Source organism: Felis catus, chromosome A3 (assembly GCF_018350175.1).
Source record: "Felis catus isolate Fca126 chromosome A3, F.catus_Fca126_mat1.0, whole genome shotgun sequence".
NCBI lineage: Eukaryota > Metazoa > Chordata > Mammalia > Carnivora > Felidae > Felis > Felis catus.
Window position 1 is genome coordinate 78,113,072 of NC_058370.1, and position 16,013 is coordinate 78,129,084.

Below are 16,013 nucleotides of genomic sequence, written 5' to 3' on the forward strand. Positions count from 1 at the left end.
CCGTTTTGGAAAAGTTTCACTAGAGAGTTCAACAAAACCTAACAAAGTTCAACAGGAATTTCCAGGAAACTGCCCCAAATCTTTAAGCTATAAACATTTTCTATACAAAATACTATAATTTTTCCTCAAAGCTAGCCACTCTGTCTCCTTCTCATATATTACCCCATGAGTACAATAAACTCATGGAATTTAGTAAGTATTTATGGAGTGTCGCATGCCAGGGACCCAAGGTTGAACTTCATAAGCACAGTGCCTTGTCTTCATGAAGGTGATACTCTAGACTCCAGAGTAGGAGCCTGCAAACTATAGCCCACAGGCGAAATCTGGCCAACCACTTGCTTTGGTAAATAAAGTTTTATTGCAATGCAGCCACACCCATACATGGCTACTGTGGCACTACAATGACAGAATGGATTAATTGTTGATGGAACCCTTTGGTCTGCAAAACTTACTGCCTGGCCCTTTACAGAAAATGTTTGCTGACCCCTGGTCTAGAGCAGTGGTACCCAGCCCTCAGTGCAATTTAAAAATCATCTGGGAAGTTTTTTTCAAAAATACAATCACTGCCTAGACTATCCCAGACTAATTAGGTCAGAATCTCTGGAGTGTAGGGCCCTGGCAACTCTGTTTCTGCAAAAAAATCCCCAGGTAATTCCGATGCAAAGCCAGGGTTGACAAGCACTGGTTGATAAAAAAAAGACTCCATAGAAGGCAAAACATTCACAAAGGCAACCATGAATGTTACACAGGTACTTTCTAAGAGAGCTGTTGAGTAATCAAGCATTCTCAGCTTCTCCAGGAAGAGAGACCAGTGTTCTCTGCTGCTGCTCCCAGAAGTTCTGCCTCAGGAGCACAGAGGCCTGTCCCAAAGCGAGATTGACTCAAAGATACTCTAATCCAGGGAGAAGAGCCCAATCAGAATTTTCTCAAAGAGAAGATAATCAAATATTTGTGTATCCGCTTCTTCTCCACCTGGTAGCTGAGCATATCATGCCCTGAGTTTTAATATTATTTCAGGATCCAGAAAAAGTAAACCAGCCTCATCCACCTGCAAAAAAGACCTGTTTAATTCAACACCTAAAATTATTCCTTGATAGCCACCTAATTTGAAGGACCCTGAAGGGCCACAGGGACTATTAAATATCTCTAGATGGGTTTTTCTGTCAGCTCTAGGATGGGGACAGGGGACCACTCCAGAAACCTTAACTCAGGTCTGATTTCCCTAGGGCATTAAGCACATTGTCCAGGTGGTTATGGAAAGAGCTGAACATCTACATAAACATGCTAACACTCTGCTAACAATTCCTGCAAACCTGCCTCGTATGGAACAAATTCAGAGCTTCCACTGAACCTAAGAGGCCTCAGAGACCTAGAAAAACCTCAAATTCAGGCAATCTATATGGCCTAACTTACTTTTGATAAAACAACTATTTATCAGTCACTAACTGCTGGCCAAGAACTGCCTAGGCACTGAGCAACATACATTTCAAAGCATTTATTTACACTTGCACGTGCACACGCACACACACACACACACACACACACACAGATTCAAGAAATGCTTACATAACAAAAGACCTTGTGTGATTATATTCCAAAGGGTGCAACTCAGAGTGGCAATCCTTTTCTGTCTAGAAGCTGAAGTTATAGGACATTCCTTAGAGGAAGTGGCCTTGAAAACAGAGCCAAAGTTCCATATAGCCACAGGGAGGGGGTTTCAGAATGAACTGATACCTATATAGGAAGGAATATTGGAATTTGTAGATATAATGGAGGAAAAACTGTTTCCTCGACCCTCTCAGGGTCCCTGGGTGGGCCTGAAAATGAAACTAACAAAAACAGAAAAAAAGGAGAAAAGCACACAAATGTAATAGAAATTTTATGTGACACAAGAGCCTTCGTAACTAACTGAAGACCCAAAGAGGCAGTTAAGGCTAGGTATTTTTACACTAGGTTTGGTGAAGAGCAGAAAGTCATGGAAAAATGTGACAGGACAAAAGAGTATGAGTTAAGGGTAGTAAACTTAGGGAAATTTAGCAAGTCCTGTTTGTTTGGATCCCTTTTGGTGTCCCTACACATAAGGACATAAGATACAAGGATATCTGTCTTCAAATAGAAGGATGCTCCTTTCCTCTGGGTATAGGGAGGGTACCTCTCACATGATGGTCTTTTGATCTGTTTCAGGGTAGAAGGGGGAAGTCAGAGAATCCATTCTGCACCTTCCATTTCTCCAATTCCTTCAGCTTAAAATACTCAGTACCACACAGCCCCATATTTTGGGGCAGCATGTTGTGAACCACATAACAAACCATAGCCAAACAGTAGTTGGAACCTGGGGAAAGAAGACATTGATGGACTAAGGAAAATTCCACTAGGAGAAACAGGAAGGTGGGAGATTGTTAGCAGAATCTTAAACCAGACCAAGAAATAATTTCACTTTCTTTGACATTCATCACCTTCTCTAGCAATGTCCTTGGGAGCTCAGATGAGTCTTGGGTGATCTGGAGTCCACTCTAGAAAGGTTCTCCAATTTCATACTGGGCAAGGCACTTTTATATCTGTTATCTGACAGTGCTCTCCCAACAACTTCATGAATTTAAAATTATTATCTCCATTTTAAAGAATAGGTAACTGTAACTGACTTTCTATGAGGTTAAGTAATTTTCCCAAGGTAATAAGCATAGCAAGTAGTCAAGCTGGGATCTTAATCCAGTTCTGAAGGTTCAAGGTCAATGTTCTTTTTTACTACATGACAGTTTTGGGAGATGAAGTGAAGACCTGCTTTCTCATCATAAAAAATGCCAGCAGGAACCAGGTTCCTTCTCAGAGCTTCCCTAGCCCTCAGGCCCCAGCTCTAAATAACAATGCCATCTAATCATTAGAAATTCAAAGACAAAAGCCACAGCATCTCTTTATGATCACTGTGATAAATTAGGGCTTCTATCCTTTATATACACACTCAAGGACTGGAAGATGTTAAGGGAAATAAATGAAAAATCTGTATATTATGCCCCAGGCAAATTTTAGTTTGTTTTGCACAATCAATTCATATTTCAGTACCCTGGCCTTTTTGCAAAGGCTTGAAGGAAGAAGGAAAGGAGAGGCAGAGAAAGAAAGTGGAAAACTGAAGCAGGAAAAGCAGAACCCACTTTTTTGTACACCAGCGGGTCATGTTCCAATGTAAAGGACTTTGTAGCATGTCCAGATGAGGCCATCACAATGGATTTCCTAGATAGGGTCTTGACAAGAAGCTAGAAGCAGGGACTAGCTCTTCCTACTCATGAAACTATGGCACTGAGAACTCCTGCCTAAGCTAAGAAAAAGACCCCAATAGCAAAGCTCACTCATACACATCCCACAAGGGTTCCAAATCACAGGAGGAACCTTTGATAGGGAGGAATCCAGGCCAGTTGAAAGCCAGCCTGCCTTTCAAAGTTAGGAGGCAGGTGCCTTGCCTGAGGTTTCCAGTTGGGAAATGAAATGCAAACTGGGAGTCACTCATCAGGGAAGTCTAATTATAGACATCGGGACCTCAACCATCCTTCAAGGGGCAATAAAAATGCTACCTCCTCCAGGAATAATCTCACCTTTCTCATCATTACTCCTGCCACTTAATTCTAACCTGAGTTCATACACAAAGGTGTCACAGACTTGTGCCATAGCAGAAGGGATGCAGAAAGGCAGGGCTGGCATTTAGACTCTATTTTTATTTCCAGGATTCTACACCAGGGATCATTAACCTATGGCCCACAGGTCTACTGCCTGTTTGTGTAGCCTGTGACCTAAGAATGTTGTTTACACTTTTAAATGGTTGAAAAGAATCAAAAGAATAATGTTTTGTGACCTATTAAAATGACACGAAATTCAAATTTCAGTGCCCATAAATCTTGTTGGAACACCAGACACACTCATCTGTTTATAGATCTTCTGCGGCTGCTTTCATAGTACAAGTGAGTTGAGTAGTTGTCACAGAGATGGCATGGCCCCCAAAGCCTATAATATTTACTAGCTAGTCTTTTACAGAAAAAGTTTGCTGATCCCTGATATACACCATAGTGAGAACTCAGCAAATGTTTGGGGTGTGAGGGAAAGAATGGAGTGTGAGGCAACGAGGGAGAAAAGGAGGGAGGAAAGGAGAAAGGAAGGATGGGAAAAAGAGGGGAAGGGAAGGAAGCAGGGAAAGAAGGAGGAAAAAAACACATAAGAATGGGAAGTGAGAATAAAGGAAGTAAAGTCAAGGAATTCATTTAAGGCTTCTGAAAGGGAGCAGAGGTCAGTATTTGGGTTTTCATACACCACTGGGAGTGAGAATAGCTCTTTATGCTCCTGGATTTGGAGGTTCTCCCTGTGAGCAATAATACCACAGGGGTGGTGGCATTTCAAGAAGGAATACCAAGAGGGCAGTGTGGGCCCAGCAGCAGCAGCTGGGTGCCAAGATCCCAAACAGAAAGTGTGAAAAACTAAAGATTTCCCAAGCTCTAGACACCTGTCTGAATTTCAACCTTTTACCCATTCTTTTCACCCTTTACCCCTTCCCTGCCCATGCCTGTGGAACAAGAGTCTCTCCTAGCTCCCCAATTACTTGACTCTAAGCTTGCCACCATGCCTTTTGTTCCTGCCATCCTGGCTGCTTCTCAGCAGGTCTCCATCTGCATGTGTCATGTGTCATCTGTCATCAAAGCCTTCTAGTTCAACTTTAGGTCTTCTGAAATCTCAGATAATCCACCCACACTGCCTACTCTTTTGCCTTTGGGTTTACTCAGCCTGTTCCCTGCAGCATCTCCCACTTGAGATATTGCATTTAACACTATGACAGTTAAACCCTGAAGGATGAATTGCCTCTGTGTGTTCCTGGTCTCACAAGGGACATCGCCATGGGAGGCATCTTTTTATCTCCACAGCATTGGTAGCTGTCCCTTCTTCTGTTTCTAATCTAATTTGCCTTCTTTCTATTTACAGATTAATCCACCCAGAGATGCTATGTTATTGCTGTTTTCAGATTATCCACTTTTCACTTTGTTGATCTTCTCTATTGTATGTTTTCAATTCTGTTCATTTCTACAGCTAACTTTATTACTTTTTTACTTCTATTTTTGGGGAGCTTATACTGCTCGGCTTTTCTGTCTTCTAAAAGCATCTAGTTTTAGAAGACAGAATTTTGAGCTTTTCTTGTCTTCTCATACAAATATTAAGGCTATCAATATCTCTGCAGGTACTCAATTAGCTATACCCTACAGTTTTGATATACGAACTTTTGTTGTCACATAATCCTAAGTAATTTGTGATTTCTCCTTTGACACATGACTTACTTGGATACATGTTTCTTAATTTCTAAACAGATGGCTGTTTTCCAGTTAATGTGAATGTTTTATAATACAATTGCATTGTGGTCAGAGGATGTGGCCTGTGTAGTAATGACACATTGAAACTAGCTGAGACCTCCTGTAGGGCTCAGTTAATGGTAGCTGATCACACACACACACACACACACACACACACACACACACACACGTCTTGTGTCCTTGAAAAAACATGTGCTGTGCAGTTGCTGGCTATAGTGGTCCATGTACATCCATTAAAATAAATTTATTAACTGTGTCATTTAAGTCTTCCACAGCCTTATAGCCTTACTAGTACTTCCTCACCCTGTTTTATCAGTTACTAAGAGAGGTATGCAAAATCCCAAAATCTAGGGGAGATTTGTCTATTTCAGCTAATAGCTCTTCCTATTTTTGCTATACAAATTTCAGAGATATGATACATTTTTCATTGTAATGTCTTCCTAGCAATTTGAATTTTTATCATCATGTGATGACTCTCTCTAGTAATATTTTTATCTGAAATTAACATAGTGATCTCAGATTTATTTTCATTAGAATTTGCATGAAATATCTTTCAATCTTTCTGTGTGCTTATGTTTTAAGTGTACCTTTTATAAATAGCATTTAGTTTAATTTTTTAAATCAGTCTTAAACCTTTGATTTCTGATTGGAGACTTTGGCTTACTCACATTTAGAATGATTACTGTTATATTTAGATTTATTTCTAAATTTTCTGGATCTCTTTTAAAATTTTCTTCTATTCCATGTTTTTAGATTAAGTCTCTTTCTCTCACTCAATTTCCACCGTTTGTTTGAAAGCTATATGCTATATGCACCACATTTTCTCTTTCTGTGATTACCCGAGCAGTTTTAACATACATATTTAAATGGCCAAAATCAGAAGCTCACTATCCTTCCCAAGAATCTCAAGGATCCAGGACATTTTTGTTTGATTCCCCATCCCAATTCTTAATTATTTTGGTTATATTCTATTTATCACCCCCCAAAAATAGCAGACATTATTTTTATACAGTGTTTGCTTAGTGTGCCCACCTACATATAGTGATCTTTGCTTATGATTCCTTCCTTCATTCCAGGCCTTCTACCTAGGATAATTTTCCTTTTACCTGAAGTTTAACCTTCAGGATAGCCTTAAATGAGGCTGTCTGTTGTTTAGTTATATTTGTCAGAAATGTTCTTATTTAGGCTTTATTCTTCAAGATTTTCTCTACATACAACTCTATACTGAGAGTTCTCTTCTTTCAGCACATAGATGTAATATTCCAACATATTCTATTGTTGCTGCTGAAAAGTCTAAATAGCATCTTTTGTAGGTAATGTGTCATTTCTCTCTGGCTGTTTTTAAGATCTTTCCTTTGTCTTTGCAGTTTTGTAATTTTTCTATCTGGTGTAGATTTATTTTTATCCTCCTTGACATTTATTTGTTAGGCTGTCTGGTTCTGAGAATTTGTACTATGTAATTCAGAAAAGCTCTCAGTCAGTAATCATCCACTTCATATGTTGACTCTTTTCCACTCCTCCTATAATAACTATCTAGATTTCTGATCAGATATATGGTAGACCCTCTAACTCCATCCTGCATCTCTCTTAACCCCTCTTTTTCATACCCATGTCCATCTCCCAGGTCTGTATGCTTAGTCTGCTATTGTTATTGCTACCTCTTCTAGTTCACTAAATCTCTATTTAGCTCTGTCTACCTTGCTCTTGAACCTAGCCAGTGAGCTTTAAGTTTCAATTATTAAATTTTTCTTCTCTGGAAATTCAATTTGACTATTTTATTTGAATCATTTTGGTCATGCTTTACAGTTTCTTGCCTTTATTTTCAGGCTTTCCTTTTATTTCATTAAATATATTGAACATTGTTAATTTAAATTCTGAATCTAATAATTGCAATAACTGAATATTTTACAAGTTTGACTTTGCCTTCAGTTATTTCCACCAGCCTTTATTCATGGTACCTTGCTTCCCTGTATGTTTTATGGTTTTTGTCTGGGCTTTTTAATTGCTTTGCAACTTCATCTTTAGGATATTTTAGGCATGAATTATAGTTGTTTTTCTCCAAAGAAAAAAGGAAATAAATCCAGCTTCTTACTAGTCCAGAACCATTTTTAATTAAATTCCCCACTTGAACTTTTTTTGAGGATTATACAGGTAGCAAGAATTCTGACCTCAAACTCACATGAGAGCAAGGTATTAGTTATTAATTCTCAAGGAATATCCCTCCTCCTACCTTTGCTCAGCAACAAAGGTAATCTTTTTTCAATTTTTAAATTTTTCTGAGAAAGAGAGAGAACATGCGAGTGTGGGAGAGAATGTGTGTATAGAGGGAGGGAGGAAGGGAGGGGAAGGGGGAGAGGGGGAGGGGGAAAGAGAAAGAGAGAGAGAGAGAGAGTCAGTCCCAAGTAGATTCAATGCTGAGCATGGAGTCCAATCTGGGGCTCAGTCCCACAACCCTGAGATCAGGACCTGAGCCAAAATCAAGAGTCAGATGCTCAACCAACTGAGCCACCAAGGTGCCCCAACAAAGGTAGATTTTTATCCTTGCTATGTTCTCCTGCATTTTTTTCTATTCACCTTCATACTTATAATGCAGCCCTCTGAAGTTCTACATTTATTTGGGGGGACTCTGTTAGAATTTTCTTCACTAAGGAGGGTAGGTTTTATATCCACCTTCCCATGCTTCTTTTCAATGTTAAGTCAAAATGCAGGGTCATTAGGGCTCAGCAGAAACTCTCAGGGCACAAGTCAGTATTGATGGTACTCATTTACCTGTTATATTTCCCACTATCTCTTCTCTTTGGCCTCTACATATTCCTTCTTCTTATGCCATTGCTGCAGAACATTAAAAGTGTCTATTTCATGTAGCTTTTTTAAATTCCAATCAGAGGTGTTGGTCAGGGTGTTAGTCTGCATTCTGCCAAACATTCCTACTACTTTCTAAATGACTCATACGCACTGAAGTGGAGCTTTAGTGCACTAAAAACATGGCAGAATCTGAAATGGTAGAGATGCAAAGATTAGCATCCATTATACTGAGACATTTCTGAGGTGCAAACAGTTCAATTTCAGTTGCAGTCTGGAAACAGGCTCAGATTTATATTTGTGGATTTTTTCAATTTCCCCTGAATCTAGTCTCTATCCCTCACTATGAGGTTCCCTTAATCTGGCCACTTTCTTCTTCCCTAAACGTGATGTTACAGAAATAGAATAAAAGCTTCATTCTGAAAGACTGGTTTAGATATTTACAAATTAATGGAAAACCCCTTCTTTTGCTTATTCTTTTGTCCCATATCTTCATTCACTGCTCAGGATTCATTCTCAACTATGGTCTGACAAGGAACTTCCTTTAAATACAAAGATACAAACAGGTTAAAAGTAAAGAGATGGAAAAAATATACTACACTAAATAAAGTGGGAGTAGCCACATTAGTATTGAACAATGTAGATTTCAGAGCAAAGAATGTTACCACAGATTGAGAGGGTCATTTCATAATGATAAAGGGGTAAATTCAACAAAGGAACATAATAATCTTAAACACTTAGGAGCTTAATAACAAAACTTCAAAATATCTAAAGTAAAATTGATAGATGAAAGGAGAAATACAAAAAATAACAATTACTGTCAAAATTTCAACCCTCTTATCAATAACTGATTTTTATTTTTATTTTTTTATGAAAAAAAATTTTTTTTAATGTTTACTTATTTTTGAGACAGAGAAAGACAGAGCATGAACGAGGGAGGGTCAGAGAAAGGGAGACACAGAATCTGAAGCAGGCTCCAGGCTCTGAGCTGTCAGCACAGAGACTGACACGGGGCTCGAACTCACAGAGTATGAGATCATGACCTGAGCTGAAGTCGGATGCTTAACCGACTGAGGCACCCAGGTGCCCCAATAACTGATTTTTAAAAAGTAGAATCATTAAGTATAAAGAACAGAAAAATATAATCAACCAGTCTGACCTAATTCATATTTATACAACAGTCCACCCACAGGAAAATACACATTCCTTTCAAAAGCATATGGAATATCATTCAACAAACTAGGGATAGAAGGAGACTACCTTAACAGAATAAAGGCCTTATATGAAAAATCCACAACTAACATCATATTCAATGATTAAAGATTGGAAAGTTTTTGCTCTAAAATCAGAAATAAGAAAAGGATATTTGGCTTCACCACTTCTATTAACATTGTAATGGAAGTCCAAAATACAGCAATTAATCAAGAAAAAGAAATAAAATGTATCCAAATTGGAAAGGAAGAAGTAAAATTATTTCTGTTCACTAACAGTGTAACTTTATATGTAGAAAACTCTAAGGATTTCACAAAAACAAAAACAAAACAAAAATACTTTTAGAACCAATAAATGAATTTAGCAATGTTGCAGGATACAAAATCAATATTTGAGTATCAGTTGCTTTTCAATACACTAATAATGAATAATCTGAAAGGAAATTAGCAATCATTTACAATAGCATCAAAATGAAAAAAAAATTTAAGAATAAACTTAAGTAAAGAAGCAAAAGACTTGTACTGAGAACTGTAAAATGTTACCTAAAGAAATGCAAGAAGACACAAATAAATGGAAAGATATCCCATGTTCATGGATTGGAAGACAGTACTGTTAAAATGTCAAAACTACCCAAAGCAATCTACAGACTGAATGCAACCCCTATCAAAATCCAAATACAATTTTTTTTTGCAGAAAACAAAAAATCTTTTCTAAATCTCATATGAAATCTCAAGAACCCTGAATATGCAAAACACTCTTGAAAAAGAAGAGCAATGTTGGAGGTATCACATTTCCTGATTTCAAAACATACTAGAAGGCTACTGTAAAAATGGTGTGGTACTGGTATAAAGATAGACAGACCAATAGAATACAACAAAAAGCCCAGAAATAACATTTGTATAATGGGTCAAATGATTTTTGACAAGAGTGCCAAGACTATTCAATGAAGGAAAGGAAAATCTCTTCAACAAATAATGAAAACTGAATACTGACATGTGAAAGAATGAAGCTACACCCTTACAACAAATACAAAAATTAATTCAAAATGAATCAAAAACCTAAATGTATGAACATTTTATGAAATGTATAAAATTCTTGGGAAAAAACACAGTGTGAAAGCCTCATGACATTAGATTTGGCAAGGACTTCCTGGCTATGACACCAAAAGTACTAACAAGAAAAGTAAACACAGACAAATTGGACTACATTAAAATTAGAACCTGTGCATCAAAGGACACAACCAACAGAGTGAAAAAGCAACCTGTGGAATGAGAGATTGTATTTTCAAATCATATATCTGATAAGAGGATAATAGTAAGGAAATATACAAAGAACTTTTACAACTCAACAAAAAAATACTTCAATTAAAACATAAGCAAAGGACTTAAATAGACACTTCTCAAAAGACAATATACAAATGCCCAACAAGCATAAGAAAAGGTGCTCAACATCATTAAACATGAGGAAAATGCAAATTAAAACCACAATGAGCTATCACTTCACACCCATTAAAATGGCTACTATAAATAATTTTGCTTCAAAGTCTTGGTGAGGATTTGGACAAATCTGAATGCTGTGTACTGTTGGTAAGAATATAAAGTGGTGCAGCCACTGTGAAAAATAGTATGGCAGCTTCTCAGGAAGTTAAAAAAAGAATCACTACATAATCCTGCAATTCCACTTCTGGGTATATATCCAAAAAAACTGAAAGCAGGATCTCAAAGAGATATTTGCACAGCCATGTTCATCGCAGTAGTATTCAAATCAGCCAAGAGGTGGAAGCAACCCAAGTACCCATTGACAGAAGAATGGATTTTAAAAAAAATGCAGTATCTACATACGATGGAATACTATTCAGCCTTAAAAAGGAAATTCTGACGCATGCCAAGTAAAATAAACCAGTCACCAAGACACAAATTTGTGATCCACTTATATGAGGTATCTCAAGCAGTCAAAATGATGGAAACAGAAAACAGAATAGTGGTTGACAGAGTGTGGAGTAAGAAGAAAATAAGGAATTGTTTCATAGGTATAGGGGTTTTGTTTTTTTGTTTTCTTTTAGTGTTTATTTATTAGAGAGAGATTGATCAGGGGAGGGGCAGAGAGAGAAGGGGATAGAGAATCCAAAGCAGGTGCTGTGCTGTGCTGACAGCAGAGAGACCAACGTGGGGCTCGAACTCACAAATTGCGAGATCATGACCTGAGCCAAAGTGAGAAGCTCAATCTACTGAGCCACCCAGGTGGCCCGAGTTTCAGTTTTGCAAAATGAAAACGTTCTGAAGATTTCTACCCAACAGTGTGAATACACTTAATACTATTGACTGTATGCTCAGAAACGGTTTAGTCTTTGTTATGCATCTTTTAACCATAATTAAAAAAACACACACACAGAAAACATTTACGAAGATAGACCACATTCTGGAATCTAAAATGAATTTCAATGACTTTAAAAGGATTCAAACAATTTGTGAGGTCATGTGGGCATGAAAATTTCTTTGTGTAACAACATTATTAATTCCAAATTAAATTTCTTTAATGGATATATTTCTTACAATTCTGATAAATTATATTTTATTCAGAATTTTCCCACTTCATAGAAATTTCAGAATTTCACATAAAATTTCTTTAATTTACTCTTGATAACTCTTTTGATATCCATAGCATCTGTATGAAATACATTGTTTATTCCTTATATGGGTAATTTGTGCCTTCCCCACTTTTTCTTAATCAGTCTGACTTGTAGCTAATCAGTTTACAATCTTTCAGAGAACCAACTTTTGATTTTTTGAATTTCTCTATTAGGTATGTGTGTTCTAATTTATTAACTCTTTGATCTTATCTATACTGTTTCCCTCCTTTTCCTTTTTGGGGTCTAGTTTGCTGGTGTTTTTCTAACTTCCTGAAATGAATACTCAAACTGTTGATTTTTCAGCCTTTTTTTTCTTTTCCTATATGTATTTCTTGTATACTTCTCTAATCGCACCTTTAGCCGTATCACAAAAGTTTTGGTATGTGGTATTTGCCTTATCATTCAGTTCAAAATATTTTTTAAATTTTTATTGTGATTATTTCCTTAACATAAGAGTTATTAAAAAGTACACTGCTTAATTTTCAAGCATTTGGGGATTTTTAAGTTACCTAGTTGTCACTGATTTCTAGCTTAATTTCAACTGGTCAGAGAATAAATTAGGTATTTCAGTCCTTTGGGAATTTGTTCAGACTTGCCTTATGAACCAGTATATAATGATTTTTGGTATATGTTCTCTGTGAATTTATTTTTTTTTTCAACGTTTATTTATTTTTGGGACAGAGAGAGAGCATGAACGGGGGAGGGGCTGAGAGAGAGGGAGACACAGAATCGGAAACAGGCTCCAGGCTCCGAGCCATCAGCCCAGAGCCCCACGCGGGGCTCGAACTCCCGGACCGCGAGATCGTGACCTGGCTGAAGTCGGACGCTTAACCGACTGCGCCACCCAGGCGCTCCTGTTCTCTGTGAATTTAAAAACAAGTTGGTGGAGATGGATAGTGGTAATGGCTGCACACAAATGTGAATATATTTAATACCACTGAGCCACCATAAGTGTAAGAATAGTTAAAACAATAAATTTTATGTATACATAATTTTATAATAAAAGAAAATGTTAGCAGGGCACCTGGGTAGCTCCGTCCGTTAAGCATCCAACTCTTGATTTCAGTTCAAGTCATGATCTCTTGGTTCCTAGGATCAAGTCCCACATTGGGCTCCGTCCTGACAGCAACTGACTCTGCTTGGGATTCTCTCTCTCACTTTCTCTCTGCCTCTCCCCCCATCAAAATAAATAAATAAACTTAAAAAAAAATTTGTTGGCTACAGTGTTCTCTATGTTGCAATTAGGTCAATTTGGTTAATAATGCTGTTTAGAGGCTCTATATTAACTTTTTGCCTGTATATCTACCAGTTACAAAGAAAGGTACGTTAAATTTTCCTGCTGTGATCATGAATTTCTCTATTTCTCTTTTGGATTACCTTTGAACTGTTGTATATATTTGGAGATTGTTTTATGTATTTGGAGATTATCTACTAGGTGGCCATGAATTTGGATCTGTTATATCTTGTAATGATATCTTGTAATGAAACAGTTATTTTGCCATTATATGCCCATTTTCATCTTTAGTAATATTTTGTCTTAAGGTCTTCGTGGCTTTATCAGCTTTCTTTTTGTAAGTGTTTTCCTATCTTTCAATTTTTAACATTTCTGTATCCATATATTCATGTTGTATCTCTATAAGCAGCATATAGTTGGGTTTGTTTTTTATTTAATCTGACAATTTACATTTCTTCAGTTGGTGCATTTGATCTGTGTATATTTAGTGTAATTACTGATATATTTGAGTTTAGATCTGTGATCTTCCTACTTACCTCTTCCTACAACTGTTCTATTTTTATATGTTCTTTTTCTATCATTTGTTGTCTCCTTTGGATTCACTGAGTATATCTATTTATTCCAGACTCCTTTTATTATTTTGTTATGTGTTCTTTTAGTGTGAGTATATGTATTTTATTTAGTAGCTTCTTAGAGATAAAAATATACGTTCTTCGCTTATCAACTTTTAATGTAAATTCAGACTTTCACTTGTTCCTGGGCAATTCAAGTGCCCCCAGATACTTTTAACTCCATTAATCCCCCAAATTTATATGCCACTTAGTGCATTTTAATTCCATATATGTATTTATTCTTCCTTCATGACATTATTTCATAGTTACTATTTATTTATATATATCCACATATTTACCCTTTCCATTTCCTTTACATTCCCAATATTTAATATAAAATCACTATAATAGAAAATATTTTATGCTTTCCCTTAGAATAGATATGTCAATGACACAATCTTTCAGTTTTTGTTTCTCCAAAAATATTTCCACTCTGCCACCATTTTTTAGGATATTCTCACTGGTATAGAATTCTAAGTTGCCACTTTTTTTCAGTGCTCTTAACTTATCATTCATGAACGACTGGCTTCCATTATCATTGTTGAAAAGTCTATTGTTAATCTCATTGCTCTTTTCTCTCCGACTACTCTTAAGATTTTCTGTCTTCTGTTTCCAGCAGTTTAATACTGCAAACAATTTTACTATATTTGTTCTGCTTCAGGTTCAGAGTGCTTCATTAATATGACTTGATATCTTTCATTAGTTTTGGTAAACTCTCAGCCATGGTCTCTTAGAACAATGCTTTTACCCAACCCTCTCCTTCCTGTTCTGCCAGGATTCCAATTATACATATTACATCTTCTGTCATTATCCCTTTTTTTTTTTCTCTTTTCCCCATTTCCTTCTTTTATACCCAACACTTTATTGTGACTATTTTCTTTTGACTGATACTACAGTTTCTTTATTCTCTCTTCCTCTGTGTCTATTCACTGCTAACTCATCCACTGAGTTTTTAATTTCCATTGCCTTTTAAGTTATAGAATATGTGTGTACATATGTACATGTGTATATATGTATGTGTTTGGTTGATACCCTAAATTCTCAATTTTTTCTTTTATTTCCTTGGATATATCAATGTATCGTGGTTATTTGAAAATTCATATTTGATAAGTATCTGAATCCTCTCTGGTCTGTTTATATTATATATTGTTTCTCCTAATTTCTTATCACATTATCTTATATTTTTATATGCTTGACTATTTTTGCTTGAGTGCATAACACAGCATATAAAAAATTATTGTACAAATTTCAGGATCAGGAGTATAACATTTCCTCCAGAGAGGATTTATATTACCTTTATGAAAGATGGCTAAGAACATTAGCATTCCCAGCCATCTTACTCCAATTGGAGACTGAGATGGTTTGAAGCTGGGTTTTAGTCCCTGCAAATAAGTATAAAATCAGCTTAATCTTAACGCAGTTGAAAGCCTGCCATTTTTCCAGGGTTCTCGTTCCGTTGCAGTCCCTGAACTCAAATATTCCCTCTAGTGTTGTCAGAATTTCAGGATCTGTATGGGGCTTCTCAGCCTCAGAGCCTGGTAACCTCTTCCAGAATTCCAATAGCTGCAGCTGGGAACATTGTTCCAAACACCAGCCTTACTTGTCTAGGTTTCCTTATTCTCCCAGGTCTTGTCCCTGTTAGTTCGCATTGTCTTATCAGCTCCACTATGCCTTTCAATAGATGTTTGTCACACTTTTTCCAGCCTTTCTAGTTGTTCTCAGTGGGATAGTTGTCCAAACTACTTAGCCCTCTATTACAGAATGCAAAGCTCTTGACAGAAAATGTTTTTAATTAATCACTAATGTTAATTATGTTTCACTCACCCCACCTAAGCTACCTGTGTGATCCTTATGTATTTCCAACCCCTCTGTCTTCCATTCCTCAACTATCAACAAAGTCACAGCCCAGGTCTAGGAGAAAAGATGGAAAAGTTTGAAAATTAATGATAATCTTTACTTTTGTCAAGCAACTTCACACACTGTTAAATCTCATGTAATTTAACAGTTTTGTAATATATCATACTTTAGGCATGATGATACTCATGCTCCAAGAATGGAATTAATTTCCAAGGCTACAAACAACAGCACAGACAATTTGAACCATGATCTCTCTGACTTCATGTTCAGACCTCATTTCACTAGATACCAAAAGCTCCTAAAGGGATAGTGACTGCCTAGGTAGG

The 16,013-nt window shown here is 36.8% G+C and overlaps 1 long non-coding RNA gene across 2 annotated transcripts in view; it reads right to left on the reverse strand.

Moving 5' to 3' along the window:
* LOC111559819 overlaps positions 1-16,013 on the reverse strand; it is a 512,683-nt gene that overhangs the window by 257,461 nt on the left and 239,209 nt on the right. The gene's annotated exons all lie outside the window — the stretch shown is intronic.